Below are 19,623 nucleotides of genomic sequence, written 5' to 3' on the forward strand. Positions count from 1 at the left end.
TGAATTTGTCTATAGCCTCCCCTGGCATTGCATGAGATATGAAATGGTATACAGACCTCGAAACACGAGGGAGTGACCATTAACCAGTTCTCACGCAACACCCAAGAATGCAAGTGCAAACGACCTTGTCGATTTCAAAGCTAACTGACTGGGCACTATTTCGTGAACATACTGGACGCGACTTGATGGTAGTTAATGAACTGGATACATTTGTGTCCTGCATTAAAAGCAGTTACTCCCATGCGAAAAGGTTTACAGCTGTCCCTGCAGGCCACTCCAGTGTAGATGCACACTATGAGCACCAACGAGCAATTAGAAGATGATGGACGAGCAGAACGTCGCTATCATCGCGCTGGGAGGCTAGAAGATTAGACGAAGAGTTAGGCCACACACATCCAATCTATCTGACACATGCAAAAGTAAGGTCGGAAAAATTGGCGTGATTTCTGCAATTCATTGACCCCATTTTCTCCACTTGCGAAAACCTGGCAAACAATCACTGCTCTAAGTCATCCAGTATACCAGCGAAACCCATTCAGATCATTGGCTATATCGTTTGAATTATCCGGACATGATGTTTCTAATAAGTTATGCACAATGCTGACTGGAACTGGACAATTGGTTCACGACACTACTGCACTGCCTAGTTCTGTAGAGCAGCAAATACAAGATGCGTACGCTTATCACATGCTCAACTGGATAACACATACTTTCTACTAGATTTGCATACTGCTCTATCACTAACCCGCGTGAGAACGGCAACCGGTCTCGACAAAGTATCGTACAGTGTTCGGAAAAATCTAGGACCCAACGGCGAGCCAGTTTTTCTACGGGCATATAACGACATGTGGACGAAGGCATATGTTACATTGTGTTGGAAGGTCGCGAGAATCGTCCCACTGCTGAAGCTCGAAAAATCACCGGTTCCACTTGACTGATTCCAACCAGTCAGCCTCACTAGATGTGTATCTGAAGTCCCGGAAAAAATGGTTGACAGAAGATTACAGTGGTGGATTCAAGCCAACAACTATCTTCCAGAACAGATGGCTGGCTTTAGACGACGGCGATGCACCATGGACAGCGTCTTCGACCTCGTTACATTTGTAGAACATGAGATGAGCTGTGGAAGTATGGATGTTGCCGCTTTCATAGATATTAGAAAAGCATTCGACTCCGTGAGCCACCTTTCTGTGCTGCACGGGTTTACCTCACTAGGGGTTCACGGTCGTATCCTTCAATAGATTGCCAACTTCCTACGTAACAGACAAATATGCATTTCATCCAATAACGGAGACAGCGATTGCTTCAACATGAGCAGAGGTGTACCCAAAGGAAGCGTTCTAAGTCCGCTTTTTTTCAATGCTGCAATGGAAGATCTTCCAGAAGTGCGGCCTGAAGCCTTGAACTTATCCAAGTATGCGGATGACATATGCAGATGGACGTCCCACAAATCACTGGAATTGATTGAATATCGGCTTCAACAAAGACTAAATGCAATAAGTAACTACCTCAAAGAGCGAGGCATGCAGATTTCTCCCGCCAAATTTGTAATTCAGCCGTTCACAAAAAAGACAGTGAAAAACTTGAAGTTTTTTGTGGATGGCCAGAGAAATGAAACCGCACGAAAGCATTACTTTCTTGGCGTTACCTTCAATAGCCAACTCAGATGGAGTCAGCATATTGCTGATCTAGAACATCAAGTGAACTGCACCATAAATGTTATACGTCGCATCGCGGAAACAAAATCAGCGGGACATCAGCGTCTCTACTCCACGTCCATTGTGCACTAATCCGACAGAAAATTGCCTACTCTGCGCCAGCTCTCCACATCTCTCAGACATCGCTACACCGGCTTCAGCTGTTACAAGCACGAAGCTTACGTATATGCCGGGAGGTTCCTCAGGCAACATCAAATTCGTTGACACTGGCAGAGGCCAGAGAACCCAACTATATAGTAGTTACGAATTTGGGGACATGTCGGCACCTCTTTCGTCTAGTCACGCAACACCCTTCCCATCCACTCATATCCAACATCGTGAACCATACTGGAGCGCCAATACACCATGTGTACCAGCAGTACATTTCCCGGCTTACTGTGTCGACACATTGGCCACTGGACCGAAACCACCCGCCATGGCTGCTTGACCTGCCAACTATTCAAACGTCAATAGAAGGACTTCGCAGCAAACATGAAGTGCCATTTGTTGCCGCACGGCAGTTGGCATGACATCATCTGTTTGACAGGAACCAAGGATACACTCACGTGTACACTGACGGCTTCATCTCTAAAGAGACAGCGACATCAGCATTCATAATTCCGGAATTGCACGAAGAATATGCATGTTAGTTCGGCCACCTCTCTTATTCAACATCGTCAGAGCTCGTAGCAATTTCCCTAGCCATAAGCTTTAATAAACTGTACAAGACACCAAAAAATGGGTGGTAATTACAGACTCTCTGACAGCACTGGCATGTGTGGAAAGTGCCACTTTAAGACACCTTGATGTGCGTATAGTATACGCTATACTAAAAGAGCTTTCAGAAGCTATGAAGTCGAATCATCGAGTGGCATTTCAGTGGGTTCTCAGTCACTGACGAATTAAGAAAAACTAAATGGCGGATGAGGTGGCAAAAACCGCTCATAATTCTACGCAAACGTGCCTCATTCCGGTATTTCAATATGTTGGAAATACAATTTTAGGAACAACAAAACGCGATTAATGCCTGTCTACTTGGTTCACAGAAAAAACAAAGGAATCTATCGTATATATGTTTATCCTAGTTTTGAATACAAATTAGGCCGTGACCTCCCAAGACGTATCAACACACTCGTTTATCGGCTACAACTCAGAACTGCGCACACAAAGCACTTCCTACTTCGTATTCATCGCGCAACCACGTCGGTATGTTCATGCGGCCACAACGTCGAGAATATCTGTCACCTCTTGCTCGACTGTTCGAAACACGACACACACTGAAGGCTACTAGAACAAGAACTGCATAAATTAGATGCTGAGCGATTATTCGGGTTGAATAAAATACTAGGTCCATGGCAATTCGAAACAAACGGCAAAGCATTGAAGGTGCTGCATTAGTTCTTCGAAGAAACGAAGATTTGTGACAAATAATGAGCGGACAAAAGTTAAAAGTGAGAGTAGCGTATACATGTTTGTTCTGTCCATAGGAGAAATTCTGCTCTCACCTGTGTAGAACTGTATATATGTATGTATGCTATTGTTAATATTTTTATTTGTACCAATAAAGTGGAAAGGGTAGCCTTCGCCAAGTAATTGTGACAAAAACTCCTTCGTTTATTTTCTTCTTCAATAAAGAAAGTTTGATTGTCGAACATTCTTTTTGCATTTCCTCTGGTGCTCCGTAATCTAACATTTATGCGTGACACAGGAATCTTGCGCAATACTCGGGTGAAACAAGGAATGAAGGAGCTTCGGTGTAGTTTACCACAGCCAACTTTATTTTTCATTTTGCCTTAGTCCCTGAGCTTAACAAGTGTGGAAGGGCTGCCCAGCTTCTTGAGAGCCGTACAAACGACTGACGCATCATATCTGGATGCGACACTCTTAATTGTGCGTCATGTCGTGAACATAGGCCAGGGGGGTGAAACGGCTTTCATGAACTTTGTCACAGACTTCGCGTTTGCTGAAATGTTTGATCCATCTCACCACCTTCTCACAAGATGTATTGACCACAAAATGTGGAAACCCTGCTGTTTGAAACCTCTGGATCTGAGCATGAACACTGCTTTGTACCGCCTGTACACAAGACTTGCACACAGCCTCCTGTACCAAAGATGCAGCCAATACGTCTTTGATCACTTTGAAATAAGCTGATGCGTAAGGCAAAAGTGGCTCTTGCTACCCGGGCCTGTACTGCCAACTCACATGCTTTAAGCAGGGGTGAGACAGCTGTGCATATTGTACATTTTCGATAAATTTCTGTTTTATTGCGCAAAGCTACTCTAAAAGCACAAAATTAAGAAAATTGTGTAGAGGTGCTCCGAAACAGGCTCGAAAGCTATAGTTTAAGTGCCAACCTCCGCTTCAGGGGGGGGGGGGGAGACAAGTTTGACTAATAAGATGCAGCCAATTGTTTTTTTTTTTTTTTTTGCTCACTGCTCACTTTGATCCCTTATGGTGACAAGGGCGCCCATGATGCCGCCAAAATCTTTAAACTTTTGCAAATACGCGTGACCCCACAAAAATGTGGTGCCGTGCATCGAGCGTGCTGCTTCTACTAGCTAGGCTGTGTGTTCTGGTGCCACTGTGGGCTAGCAAAAACAACCGAGTCGGGTGGCAAGCTTAGTGGCGTTGACTTTCCAGTTCCTTGGTGTGCGTAGCTTTCACTGTGGCTTTCATGTCAGTGCCGCTGCATGCGGTCATCTACGAGGACGTGTTTGCTTTGAGCGAGTAACTGTAAACGTGGAGTCATTTCCCTGCATCCGACGTGTCTCACGGATGCTCCGGCGCGTGCTAATAGGTTTTAAAATGGGTTCCGTGAGTGGCAGAGCCTGTGCAACCTATTCTAGCTATACACCTATTACCTACCAATTTACTTAGAAAAGCGGCTTATCATTGCATTTTGCATTTAAAAAGCCATTGCACGTGAAATCCGCACATCGGTAAAGAGAAACAAGTGGTTACATGCGAAGACATTGTGACAAAACACGCATTCAAATTGATGAAACAATATGAATGGGCACCTCGGCGTTTTATTTGTGACTCATTACGCTTCGGCGATCACTTGGCACAGTTTTCAATAATGGTGATTTGCCACTGCTCTCTTTTGTAATCGAAACTCTCAATGAGCGCTTAAAGAGGCGTCGCAGCATGCGTGCAAGCTCTGGGCTGCACGATCTTTACGCTTATCTTGATCAGTGTTTTGGTCAGCGGCAGTGTGAATTAGCTTTCTTTCTTTCCTTCTGTTTTTTTCAAATACACCTGCCTCTCTATCATGTTTTGCGGTTTTTTTGCGTAGACACCCTTGAAAAAACCTATATAATTCTTTACAGGATCCGTATGCTTTAATACAGGAGTTACAGGAGTTAATACAAGAACCAAATGGGGGTAAATAGGCTTTATACAGGACCAACATGGTGGTAAGTAGGAGCTGTAGGGGACCTGGGCAGGACTTATAGGGGTATGTAGGAGATATGTAGGAATTATGGGTTGAGTATGTGGGTCCCATCTAGCATAATATAGGAACAAATGGGGCTGAATGGGGACCATACATAGGGCTCGCATAGGGATCAATGTCAACCATAATAGTCAATGTAGGACATGAAGAAACTAATTAAACCAAATACCTTGGCATGCATGACATTTTTGTTTTTTTTATCATTAGAGAGCCTGAAATATTGTTTTTCAGCTACATTAGTTGGCTGTACACAACTTCAAGAAATAATTAATTTTAGCTAGTACATACCATGAAATGCTATGGTGTGCTAAAGTATAGCAGATAAGTATATCAGATAATTACCAAAGTACTTTATTTTATTTGATCACTTTAGTTGTACACGTGTTATATTTGAAGAAGTAATGCTGGCAGTTTATGAAAAAACAATAACGTAAATGATGTATTTGCGCAATGCATAGTCTTTCTATCAGAAATCTCTAATGGTAAATAGTGATTGAGTAACTCCCTTTTATATGAACAATACACAAAAAGATATAAGACAATTCATCCTTAGATTAAGGAGAGATAGACTAAGTATCGCTCACATGCTCTGACATTGCCCCAAGGCACAAAGCACAATTGACCATGCGGGACTACCAAGGAAGAATGCGAATGAGTTCTACACAGCTTGAATTTTGAGGCATAGCCCTGGCCTGTGCCTCGAGGCATAAGTGCACCAACACGGTTAGGGGCAAGGCATCTCTGCTCTGACATAGCAACTGCGCTGTGTGGTCTAAATACACACACTGAAAGATTTCAATAAAGTACGAAATAACATACAAGTACGAAATATACAAGTACGAAATAATTACATAAAACACACTAAACGTTTTTGCAGTATTGGTGTTGTTTAAACAAAACTACATCAAATATTCAGGTCAATTTTTTATGCACAGCTCAAAATGGTCGATCTGCGAGTTTGCTTGGAGTGTCACAAGCTTGCTCACTCGCGAATGGTACTTGGCTGTATTTATTCCTCAGAATCCGAATAAGAGCAAATAATTATCTAAATTTCATTTCGTATGTTTCCATCTGAGCCTTTGAAAACAGGTTGTTGTACGTATGCATGAAAGCACATTCACCATTGGCCAACTAAGTATTTCTCATGGTACTCTTGTCTTAAAATAAAATTGATTCATATATTCAGTTTAGGTCTCAACACATTACTTTAAATTGTTGAATGAGTGTTTGGGTGGCACAAGCTTGCTTGATCGTGAAATTTACTTAGCTGTGTTTATTGCTCAAAAGCTGAATATGAGCAAATAGTTCTACAGATTCTGTTTCGTGTGCTTCCATCTGAACCTTTGAAAACAGCTTGTTGTACGCATTGATGTACCGCATCATTCCAACTGAACAGCTAATGGTCATGGTACTCATTTCTTGCAAAAAAGAGTGGCTCAAGTTGTTGTTTTGAGCTTCCACTCAATGCTTGAAGTGGTTGACAAGAGTGTTTAGTGGCACAAGCTTTCTTGTTCCTAATACATGGCTGCATGTGCTAGCACAGAGAAGGTGCACAATAGCAAATATTCTCCACGCTTTGTTTTGTGTGCTTCTATCCGAACCTTAGAAAATGGCTTGCTGTATGCTTGCATGTACAGCATCATCCCCATTGGACAGCTATTTGTAACGGTACTCATGTCTTGCAAACAAAAGAGGCTCAATTTTTCGTTTTGAGTTTCCACGTATTGCTTGAAGTGATTAATTAGAGTGTTTTTGTGGCACATGTATTCTTGTCTGTGATACTTGGCTGTGTTTATCATTCAGAAGGTGGACAAGAGGAAATGATTCTCTACGCTTCGTTTTGTTTCCTTCCATGTGAATCCTTGCGGGAAAACATGAACAGAAAATTCAAGGTATTCATCTTGCTTCCAGAACACAAGTACTGTAACACATATGTAGTTCTCTGCTTGGCAAAAAAGTTTAATGCATACGTGCAATAAGCTGTAACAAACTGCTTCGGAAAGCTCAGACGGATGCGCACGAAACAAAACATTGAGAAATATTTGCTCTTGCGCGCACCTTCTTTGTGATAACCAAGGTAAACTACTGATCACAAAAAAGAAAGCTTTTACCATCAAAACAGTCTGAAGAATTTCAAACAAGGTAAGAACTGAAACGAAAATTCAAGCGACTTATGTTTGCAAGTAACAATACAGTTACAAGCTGTCAAGTGAGGACAATATGCTTCCATGCATGCGTACAACAAGCTCTTTTTGAAGCATCACATGCAAGCACGCGAAACAAAGCGCAGAGAACTATTTCTTCTTGTCCACTTTCTCAGTGACAAGTACAAACAATTATCACAGACAAAATTCTTGAGCTACAACAGCACTCTCATCAACCAGTTTAAGCGATACATAGAAGCTTAAAAAGCCCCTCTTGTTTGCAAGATATGTGTATCGTTACGAATAGCTGTCCAATGGGGATAATGCTGTACAAGCGAGCGTACATCAAGCCGTTTTCGAAGGTTCAGATGGAAGTGCACAAAACAAAGCGTAGAGAAATGTTTGCTGTTGTGCACCGTCTCTGTGATAACACAGCCAAATATCTGGAAAAAGAAAGCTTGTGCCACCTTCCGCACTGATAAACCGTTTAAAGCAATGTGTGTAAGCTCAAAACAACAACTTGAGCCTCCCTTTTTCTAAGACATGAGTACCGTGAGCTCTTCAGTTTGAAATGCGGTACATGAATGTGCATTGTTTGATGTGTGTAGTCTTGAGTAATTGTGTAACAGAAGCTTGTGCATTTTCTGTTTGCCCATTTTGAGTTTTATTTAAAGGCTCAGAAAACATCACTTGAAGGGGTCTCTCTCATTTTATTGAGGGACGTAATCTTCCAATGCCATGCAAGCATGATTTCAAAAAAAAGTTGGTGCACTGTAACTGCAGAGAGAATTCATTCTCCAAAGATTCAAAGAGAAGTGTTTAGTGGTAGCCTTCTTTATTTACTTGAAGAAAGTCTTACAGGTATAAAACAAAAGCAAGAAATACTTTCCGCCAAACTTGTATTTCCGTAATATGTTGGCAATCGAGTCTTCTAACTTGTGAATTATTGTGTGTTGCTTCGACATCAGTATGCCATAATAATAAGCACTCATGAGAAACACTGGATCCTACGCCAGCTAGGAGTCATATAGGGAAGCATACTGGGTTGTTCCTTGTTTAACCAATTAACAATACTGTCAGTGTATATTACTCAATTTGTTTTGCACACCTATGCATTTGCGTCGGTAAGGGGAACAGATGGGGTAATTGTCCCCCTCAAGCCTCACTAGCACTCGCACCCACCCTACCTACACCAGTGCTTCCGCCCTACACCAGTCATTTGCACTGCCTAAGAGAGAATCCTGCCGATGACCATGCACTTATGGCACCGATAATACAGTTGTGTTTGAGAGCTGATATCCAGCTCTCTAGCTCTCTAGAATTGTAGCACACACTTCATACTTATCCGAGGCATGCTTACATGGGCGCTTTGCGTGAAGAACTGAGAGCTGTGGCCTCATAAGAAAGATAGGCGCAATAAAAAAATCGTCAACACATATGCCTTGCATCATAAAACTTTTATTGCTTTTTTTGGGGGGGGCCATTTTGACTTTTAAAAATAAAGGCATCGTATTTCGTGAGCTAAAATGTATCTCTGGAGTGTCAACGTGCCAAAACAAGCTTCTCAAGTTACACTCATGCTGAATGTAAGTTTGTTACGTTCATGAAGCAGTTATTTTGTAATTATTTGCCTAAATTCATGTGCCTAAATAACTGCATAAACATCAGCCTGCGAATATGATGTGCAACAATTAAATAGTTATAAATTAGGGAGCACACGCAGCTGTTGCGGTCAACGATACATGAGGCAGTATGATATGTGACGTGAATATTCGTGGCTACCTATGAAGTAATAGATGAATTAAGTAAGGCTGTTATTGCAACTACAGTTTTGAGGTATGTGTTACTGGAAAGTACAGACTTTCTAGCATGTTGTGTTTATCGAAATATTCTTAGGAAGTGCTCCTGGAGAGTGAATGATATTTCGACAAACTTTGAAGAGTAAGCCCTTGCTCATTCAATGGTCAATATTTAACTTGAAAGTGGAAAAAGCACTGAATTCAGAAAAATGCACATGCATAAACGGCTTTATTTCGCGATCCCTCGGCAAATAGAAACAGTGAAAATGGTGGCAAAAGAGGCTACTTATTTACCACCTCTTGAAAAAAGTAGAGAGGGGCTTGCTCTTTTAGGTGTGCTTACTCTGAATTTTACTACATTTAGAACTGAGTGGTAATATTTTGGGTTTATATGTACACTTCTAAGACACCCCCCTTCCCCCCACCAAAAAAGTCACAGAAGGCAGCAATATAAAAAAGAAAAAGAGCTTTGAAGAATAGCTCTGGCAATTAGAAGCTTGTTTGATTGAGCCTCCTCCTGAAAAAGAAGGAAATTATTACAACAAAATGAGTGGATTGAGCAACAAATATAGGCTTTGGAGGAAAGGAACAGCAGACTTCAGAACCCGTCTCAGCCATAGGCTGGAAAACTCTCTCACAAGCCGAGTCATTGAAACTCGCATTGGGTCATAAATGAGAATCTGAATGAGCCATATGTGCAAGTACATTTTGCGTTTGAGTTAGCTTCACACTTTTTTGTCGGCCTGTGCTTTCAACACACCTTCGACAACTTAAAGATAGAATTTTTGGAGAGCGTGTAGTTCGTGCTCTCTTATATTTCATTATTCTATGGTTAACACTGGTTCATCTGCCCTATGTAGGTATGGACGAAGCCAAAAGGAACATTTTAATTTGCGCATGTATTTTATTCAACAAACTTTTTGGTGTGTTTACGAAACAAATGGGAGTCCTGCTTCTTGACCACTCTCATTGTTTTTTAGCACGACGGCGCATATCTCACCTAGTACCTAGTCTACTGGTGGCCATAACACATTGGTGTTGTATCTATTATTCACTTTGATTAGCCTTTGAGCGATGTTATGAATGTAAGGACTACCCACGGCACACCCGTTACTTGCAACGCTTCTCAATTTTCATGTTCACTGAAGTCAATCATGAATCTCTACCAACGAGCTCAGCTGTTCGTCAGTTTAAGTTGTAAATTTCTAGAATAAAGTGAACATTCTTTTTCATTATTTCTTTATACCTATAATTTGTCACCCATTAAGTTTCAGTCATATCCTCCAGATCAGCCATCTTCGGCACAAACACTGCAGCTGCTGCCACCACCACCACCACGGCCTTGATTTCACTTCAGCCATTGCTGCATTGAGAAATTTAGCTTCCAATGGCATTGATGCTTTCAATAGGTAGAATAATAGGGAAATCTGCCAACTTCATGCTTCATGAACAGGGTTGAACCATGTGTGTCTGTCAGTGAAGGGAACAAAGTTTTTGTGAATGTCAATGTAGCTTAATTTCATTTTATTTTACAATACTGCAGGCCGTTTCTCGGGCCCATGCAGGAATGGGTTGAACTTGAATACACAAAAATGGAAGGAAAAAAACAGATTTTATGTACAGAGCGATTGAGAACAAGAAATATGCACATTGTACAGTATACAAGGTGTTCATATAAGTTCTGAATTCTGCCCATGAATTTGCCAGAAGAGCAGAGCACAATATCAGCGGGCAGCATATTCCATTGCGAAATGGTGTTGAGAAATAAATAATATTTGTAAGGGTTATGTTATTATTTTTGTGTATAAACATAGCAGGGCAAGCAAAAATTAGAAAAGTACTTTTTCATTGTTTAGCAGATAAGAGAGCAGATTCTTTTTTCACGATTTTCATGTACTGTGCGTTCCTGAGCAAGTGCTCCCACTATGGTGAATGTGAGGAGATTTGGAGGGGGGAGTTTTCTTGCTCGGTCTTGCATCAAAAATCAAGTTGGTGGTGGTAAAGCCGCATGTGTTTCCAACAAAATTGATACACTTTAATAAATATTCATGCATTCACTATCATTCTGCAACCTCGTTGTACTGCTAAATAAAGAAAGTGAAGGAAACTGCAGAAATGGCAGGAAGGCGGGGGGGGGGGGAGGTGCTTGCTCAGTTGTTTGCGCATGTTTTAAATATTATTTTATTCATTTATTTACAAACTACTGCAGACCCTTTTAAGGGCCCCAGCAGGAGAGGTAATGATCATAACATTGCACACAGGTGTAAAACAGCAAGAACAAAAAAGATACATCATATACAAAAGATACAAAAACATAGGTCATGGATAAATACGCTCAAGTGCCTCTACAGAGCCGGTTAACGATTGAGGTAGGCAGTTCCAGTCGTTTGTGGTTCGAGGAAAGAACGAGTATTTGAAAATATTTGTTCTGGCCAAAAATGGTGGTAATGAATGAGTTTACCGATGCCGGGGTTGTCGTAAGCGGTTTCAGATACAAATCACGGTTTACTGACAGCTTGTGGTTATTTAAAAGAAAAAGAAATTTGAGCCTCTGGGTTTCACAACGTTTTTCAAGTGTGGGTATACTGTTTTCTTTCATAAAGTTTGTGGGGGAATCAGTTCTTCGGTGCTTGGAGTAAATAAAACGTACCGCTTTGCGTTGGATTAGTTCGAGGGCCTCAATGTTTCTTTCTGTGTATGGGTCCCAGACGATTGAGGCATATTCCAAGGAGGGGCGTATAACTGTCAAATAAGTTAGTTTTTTTTACAGTAGAAGGAGCAAGCTTTATTTTGTGTCTCAAAAGACCAAGTTTACGGAAAGACGATGCGCAAATATTAGAGATGTGTTTATTCCAGCTGAGGTTGTTTGTTAGAGTGACACCAAGGTACTTATACTGCACAACCTCAGCTAGTGTCTGGGTACCGGATTGATATGTAAATGGTAAAATATTTTTTGTTGGTTACTAGCATAAAGACGGTTTTGTCTGTGTTTAACCTCATCTCCCATTGCTCGCACCTTGCAAATATATTTTGGAGGTTAGTATTTAGCAAGACCTGGTCGTCATAGGAATTATTTCTTTAAACAGCACACAATCATCATCAAACAGTCTGATATGAATCGGCGAAGAAACAGTATCAACAATGTCTATAATATAAATAATATAATTAAATTCTGGAAGGCCAATTGATTCAGTTTTTGAATAAGCTTATCATGAGGAACAAGATGGAATGCCTTGTCTTATAAGAGAGAGGATGGCTACTGCTTAGGTGGGTGCGCTTGCTTCAGATATTACAGTATTGCTCCACATCCTGCGTAGCTTTTTTTCAATCAACTGAAAAAGGTGTCCTGAAAGCAAATGGCCCTTTGTGCAAGAAAAAATGTGCAATTTTCATTGCATTAATTGAACTACATCTTCTCGAAGTGGCATTTTTTGTTATGTCAGTATGCTAATTTTAAAAGGGCAAAAGATATTATGCTGATTGTTTGTGCACATACCCAAGCAAGACATTGTAGCGTACTGAACTGAACTTGAGCTTGGTGCTTTAGAATAACTTTCATTTGATCTAAAGAAAAGTGTGCAAAACTTGTCTATAGTCTTGTAGAGGAGTAAAAAATGCAACTATTTTTAAAAATAAACCATACTTTGGTTCGGTCAATAGACCACAATATTATGAACAATTTAGTATAAACATTTGGTCGCTATCGTTATTACATGCTCAAATAATTTCAATAGGGTCAAAAATACGTGGAAGTCTGGGACTTGCCTGGTCTTCTCCATGCGGCACAGTGCTGTGAAATAAGTCAGAGTTTACATACACCCGCAGACCTGCCTTATTCAAAGTGGATATATGGTCCAAAAAAAGTTATTGTCACAACCCCTTAATAGGAGGCAGTAACTAGGTAGACTCAAATGACTGACCTAACAGCTCCCAAAATAAACTGCAAAAGCTTGAACAGTTTAATATCAAGTCCCTTTAGCAGGGGTGCAACACATGCGCCAGTTTGATACAATTCCCGATTGCTGCACCGAGCTGAGCCAAACCCGTGACAATGTTGAAATTGCGCCATGCTGCGCCAGAATGCTGAGCCAGCCTCAATTTTTTAGGTGTTCTAATTTAGGTGAGCAATGCAGGCCATGTCGGCCACCTGCAGCTTTGCTCCATCAGTCAAAGTTCACAGACCCGAACTACAGTGCCTATAATGTACTCTAAATAATCTAGTCACCCACCCTATGCTCGCGAGACGTGATCGACCAGATAAAGTAACAACACTGCGTACCCATCAGGCCACTCACCACAACAGATACATATCGGTGGGACGACGGAACTTCAAAACAAAAATGTGTTAGTGTAGCCACCAACGCTTTGTGGAAAATGTAACTTTTCTTGCCAGAAAACGCGGCTGAGGCTTATTAGCGCTCGAACAAGCTCGACGTGCTGCAACTTCTTCTTCTCACTTATAACTTTCCGGTACATGAAGCAAAGCATATAACAACTAGACGGCAATTCAGACCATAAAATAACCTATTGTAGAATACCTATAAAGGACAGTAAAACCCCTGCATACGCAGAGGAAACATTTCCAGAATTTTGTAAAGCCGATGACGTAACAACACATAACTTACTGTTCGACAAATTTCCATCATTTCAAAAATTATCCCCTGACTCCACTGCGACTATGGAAATGTTGTGGCATAAATTCAAAGAAATTGTTCTTTATTGCTTACAAAACCACGTTCCAACGAAGAAAAAGAAGACCAGAAAGATGAATTCGTGGGTGACACGTGTCGTTATACATGCTAAAAGAAAGGTGAAGCGTTAAAGAGAAAATCTAAAAGAGAAACCGAACATATATACCCGACAAGTTCTGAGCGCAGGTATAACTGACATGAAAAAGAAAATAAAGGCAGCCAAGTCTACTTATTTTGAAAACTACCTCGGTTCATAGAAAGTTCCCCAACAAACCTTTGGCAATACATGAATCCTAAGGTCCGTAAAATGACCCACGAAACGCCTGAAGAAAATCCCTATTCCGCAAACGTATTAAATCGCTATTTCCAATCAATTTTTACAGTTGACGACGGAAAACAGCCTCACACAGAAATTAGTGGCGAGAAATCTATTATGCAATTTTTCGTTTCAGAATCAGGAGTTTCCCACTTACTATTGAAGTTGGATGGCAAAAAAAGTTCCGGACCAGACAAGATACCTAACGCGTTTTTAAAAAGATATGCCGAATGGATAAAAAAATACCTGTGCCAGCTTTTTAACCGATCATTGTCGTCACGTACTCTACCAAAGGATTGGAAAATAGCAAAAGTGGTTCCTATACATAAGTACGGAAATAAAAACGAGCCTCACAATTATTGGCCAATCTCATTAACATGTACGTTTGGTAAACTGCTTGAACATATAATCTTAAAGCACTAACGAAACACCTTGAAGAACACAAAATACTGTCCCCTTTTCAACACGGCTTCCGCCAGGCCTTGTCTACTGTAACACAGCTCATTGAAATGATCCATGACGCCTCATTAAGCATCAATCACCAAAAACAAATTGATCTTATTCTGCTAGATTTCTCAAAAGCATTTGATCAGGTGTCACACAGCAAACTCATCTTGAAACTCCAACCTTTTCTAGGCAAGGGCCAAATTCTTGACTGGATTACTAACTTCCTAACAGACAGGTGGCAGTTCGTGGAATTAAACCATGTCCAATCTTCAATCGTACCGGTGACCTCTGGCGTGCCGCAAGATAGTGTTTTGGCGGCAGTATTATTCTTACTTCTCGTGAACGATCTTCCTTCATCTGTTAAAGTTTGATGCAGATTATTTGCAGATGACTGCATCCTGTACAGAGAATTCTACACACACGTTGACCATATTGCCTTAAATACAGCGCGAGACGCAGTTTTATCCTGGTGCAGTGATTGGGAAATGAACATCAACGGTAAAAAGTCCGCGCTCCTATCTATAACTAGAAAAAAGCATCCATCCAATTTAAATTACGTCATCAATTCAGCTACCCTTTCTAATGAAACGAAACATAAGTATATAGGCGTCATTTTGTCAGATGACCTACGATGGGACGCTCACATTCGTTGCGTCACATCATCTGTGCTGAAAAGACTGTTATTTATAAAAAGGCAATTACAGCAAGCACCGCCACACACAAAGGTACAGGCCGACAATACACATATACGACCCATCCTCGAGTACGCAAACACTGCCTGGTTCCCGTACACAAAAACTAACCAGCAAGCTCAAAGGTGTTCAACGAAAAGCGCTTAGGGTCATCTTTAAGAAATTTAACCGAACAGATTCACCTACGCAGTTGCTTACGAAGGCTGGACTACTAACCATTAAAAACAGGGCGACATTGGCACGCCTAAAGCCGATGTACCAACTGTTGCATGGTCACCTAAACTTAGACAAGTCCCGCTACATAAAGCTATCCACAGCTTGAACTACACGCCACAAATACTCTCACACCCTTGCCCCTTACATATTTCACACGGATGCCTTCAAATTGTAGTCTTCCCGCTTGCGATCAGAGAATAGAATAACCGGTCCCCCTCCATTACCAGTAGCACATCCTTAGCCGCTTTCACAAAACTAGTAGAAAGTGACTTGATAGCCTCGCAAACATAAAATGGGGCTATGTGATCTTTCTTGTTATTTAAGTAAAGTGCCAGTATGATTGCACATTGAAAATTGTGCTTATATAGTTTCTTTTTTGTTGTTGTTTTGTTAAATGTTTTCTTATTACTTTATCCCTTTCTATTCACTGTACTTAATCACTGCCTTGGATTGTCCACCTGTTATAATCCCTCTGGGATTGAAAGTTTGTGTATATAAATAACTTCCGGCATTGATTACCTTAGCAGTGGCACATAAAACATTTTGTTCTTGAAGCTTCGTCGTCCATGCCACGATCCTGGTAATATATATATATATCTGGTACCGTCGCTGGGGTGACGGGTGTGCCCCGTTGTTACTTTATCTGGTCGAACGCGCCTTGCAAGGTAGCCGAAGCGCCACATAGCCCCACGGTGAAAAGGGGGAGGGGAGGGGTGGTGAGCGGTTAGAATATTTGTTGACTTTGGTTCTAAAGCTGCTTGAGTCACCTTTGCCGCACTAGACTGGTGCCCCGCGAAGAAGCGTGTTGATATTTACGAGGGGCTGTTTGCTATACTCAGAGACTTCACGTTTTGCTCAGTTACTCATGCGTTTGTACACCGTTCAGTTCTGAGTACCAGTATATTCACTGACGTGAATAAGCAACTGGCAATCATTTGAAGCAGTGTGTGGCATTTACGCTTCCCTACAGAAATAAACTAAATTTGTGTGCCATTTTTTTTCACCACTTCTATTTCTCGGTTTTACGGATCTCCCAAATTTCAGGGTCGCAATCTCGACAGATTGATATTAATATTCTCAGAGTTCGCCAAATGATTTAACAGGTGCAGTAAGGGCTAATATGAACTTCATCATTGGTTCCTTAGCAAGGTGGTTCAAAATACTACCTTCATTCAAATAGTTGTAAATAGTATGCTTACATTACACAATTTAGGTCATGTTGAATTACATATACTAGTTTTTTCTCTAAATTTAAGCCTTCTTTATTATACTGCTCTAAATGGGCTACGTCATGATAAAAATGGATGTTTTTTTCCATAACCTGCTCCAAACTTAGAATGTGCTTCAGAAGTAACATTACACTGCTCCGAAAATTGCTACGAATGTTATTTTGGCTGTTGCACCCCTGGTTTAGGACACCAGCAAATGCTTGCAGGGATTCAAAGATGAAGTCTGAGCTCAGAGTTTTGTTACAAGCATGAAGCAATGAATGAAATAGGAGCAAATCGGAATGCTATACAAATATTAGCACCTAACTCTTCAGATACCAACTCACACAACGAATCAATCGTTAAAGTCAGTGTGAGTGCTGCTGAAAGTGAATGGGTTTTCGTGCTGTCAGTAGTCTCAACGAATAAAAAGTGCTGAGAGCACGCCACGTAAACAAGCCATGTAATGATATTTATTCAAATAGCGCGCACCAGCACTCGTAACGGCGCCTTCAGGTTCAGAGGTTGAAAGTGTCCATGTAATTGTCATTGCAATAATTTATTCTAAACGAATGGCTAGCTAAATCACTGAACAACTCAGATGGGTTTAACAATGATGAAAAAATCAAGTATTGCTCATCACAAGTGTGAAACTCGGGCGCTCCAGAATATTCAACATTTCAAGCAAGGATTTCATCACCAGCCCGACCAGTCCCTACATGTAGACTGCTGTGTTAACCAACCAGGGGCTCCCCTGCTGCAGTCGGGGAATACTTGTTATTCCTCAGTGTCACTGTGTGAGACTTTCTTTCAAAACACCTCCTCAGTGACTACACAGCTTCATATATAAGGTCTTCATCATAGACTGACTGACTGATGCCCTAATAAGGTGGTATTAGGAGTTGTTTGCTATGGAAAACATCACACTGTGTTGTTTCTAGTTTTTTTTGGTCAGTGTTTTTTGGTGCATTGTAAGATGATCAATGGCACTACCTAATAATGCAACACTACCCTGGTCAACCGAAGCATTCTTCTACATCATAACACACTGCCTCACCAACTGAACCACTTCTGCCTTCACCTTGTCTCTGCGTGCTTATATTGAGCAGCACCCTGCACAGGTTGAAAATAAATCTGAGAGTCATTGACACTCACTCATGAAATATATTTTTTTCCTTGGGCCTTACTCGTGACTCAGACTCACGGTGCAATGCAAGTCTGACGAGTATGGTGAGTCGACTTTCGAGTCCGTTAAAATATGGTGATCTTTTCCACACATAGTTTCAATGCTTCTTAACAGCAATGTGTAGCAAAATTGGTGCTCCTGTCACAACCTTTCAATCTCAGACCTTTATATAGTACCTGCAACCCAGTAAGGTCATTTCTATTCAAAGAGATGGTGCCTCAGATATTTTCATGAGAACGCCCGGGGAAAAATTCACACGAGGGCACGTTAAGGAACCTTGACTCTTCCCCCCTCCTTGTAGTTCCGGCCTCTCAGCTATAAATATTGAGTAGGCGTACAAGTGCTTGTGCATTGATATATCTGTGAGCTGTGAAAATTGAGAGCTCAAGGTGCAAGCCATGCGGAGGGAGGCTGCTACACTGCCACGAGACACTGCAAGGTGCCAACTGAAGCACCAATTATGCGATTATTGCTTTTATGGAGCATTGAAACCATTTGTGAAAAAATAATCAAAATTTAAAGGACTCGGAAGCCAACTCACCAGACTTGGTCATTGCATTGAGCCGCAAGTCTGAGGGAGGCAAAAAGACAAAATATATTTCATGAGTGAGTGTGAAATATTTCCAGTTTTTTTGCTGACCTGTGCTGTGCACTGCTCAACATGAGTGAACAGAGACAGGGAAAATGCAGAAGTGGTTTGGTCGGCTAGAGAAGTGTTGCATTTCAAGTAGTGCTATTGGTCATCATGCTTGTGATGCGCTGCACACTAATACAAGCACCAGAAAAAAAAACACAGAGTGATGTTTCATGTACAAGCAAGCCCCTATTACTGCTTTATTTAGGCATGAGGCACTCAGTCAATGAAGAAGTGAGAAGACATGACGCTGTGCAGTCACAGAAAAAGTGTTTTTAAAAAGAGTCTCAGGCAGGGACACTGAGGACAAACAAGTAATCACCAACTTCCAAAAGGCAACCTCGGCTGGGCAATGCAATCTATGTAGTGGGACTGGCCGTGCTGGCGAATATGAAATTATTGCTTGAAGTGTTGTTTAATATTCTCACATGCTGAGTTTATCTGAACACAATTTGATTGTTTCTTCAATATTGATAACGCCGTCTGATTTGTACACTAATTTAACTGGGTGTGTGCATGTATGTAAGACGAATGGGTGGATGAATAGATGGTAGAATTTTATAGCCCTAAAAAATGGGGCCAGCGCACAGTTTGCTGTTATTGCTTTATCCATTTGAATACATTATTGAAATGACACAAATGGCCAAATAGTAATGTGGAGCATTTACCGAAGTCAGACACAGTGAAATAGGTAAGTTGGCACATTAAAAATAAAAGGTTCGGCCCAGAAAAAATGTGCAATTTTCATTGCATTAATTGAACTACATCTTCTCGAAGTGGCATTTTTTGTTATGTCAGTATGCTAATTTTAAAAGGGCAAAAGATATTATGCTGATTGTTTGTGCACATACCCAAGCAAGACATTGTAGCGTACTGAACTGAACTTGAGCTTGGTGCTTTAGAATAACTTTCATTTGATCTAAAGAAAAGTGTGCAAAACTTGTCTATAGTCTTGTAGAGGAGTAAAAAATGCAACTATTTTTAAAAATAAACCATACTTTGGTTCGGTCAATAGACCACAATATTATGAACAATTTAGTATAAACATTTGGTCGCTATCGTTATTACATGCTCAAATAATTTCAATAGGGTCAAAAATACGTGGAAGTCTGGGACTTGCCTGGTCTTCTCCATGC

This window comes from Rhipicephalus microplus, unplaced genomic scaffold (assembly GCF_043290135.1).
Source record: "Rhipicephalus microplus isolate Deutch F79 unplaced genomic scaffold, USDA_Rmic scaffold_13, whole genome shotgun sequence".
NCBI classification, from domain to species: domain Eukaryota; kingdom Metazoa; phylum Arthropoda; class Arachnida; order Ixodida; family Ixodidae; genus Rhipicephalus; species Rhipicephalus microplus.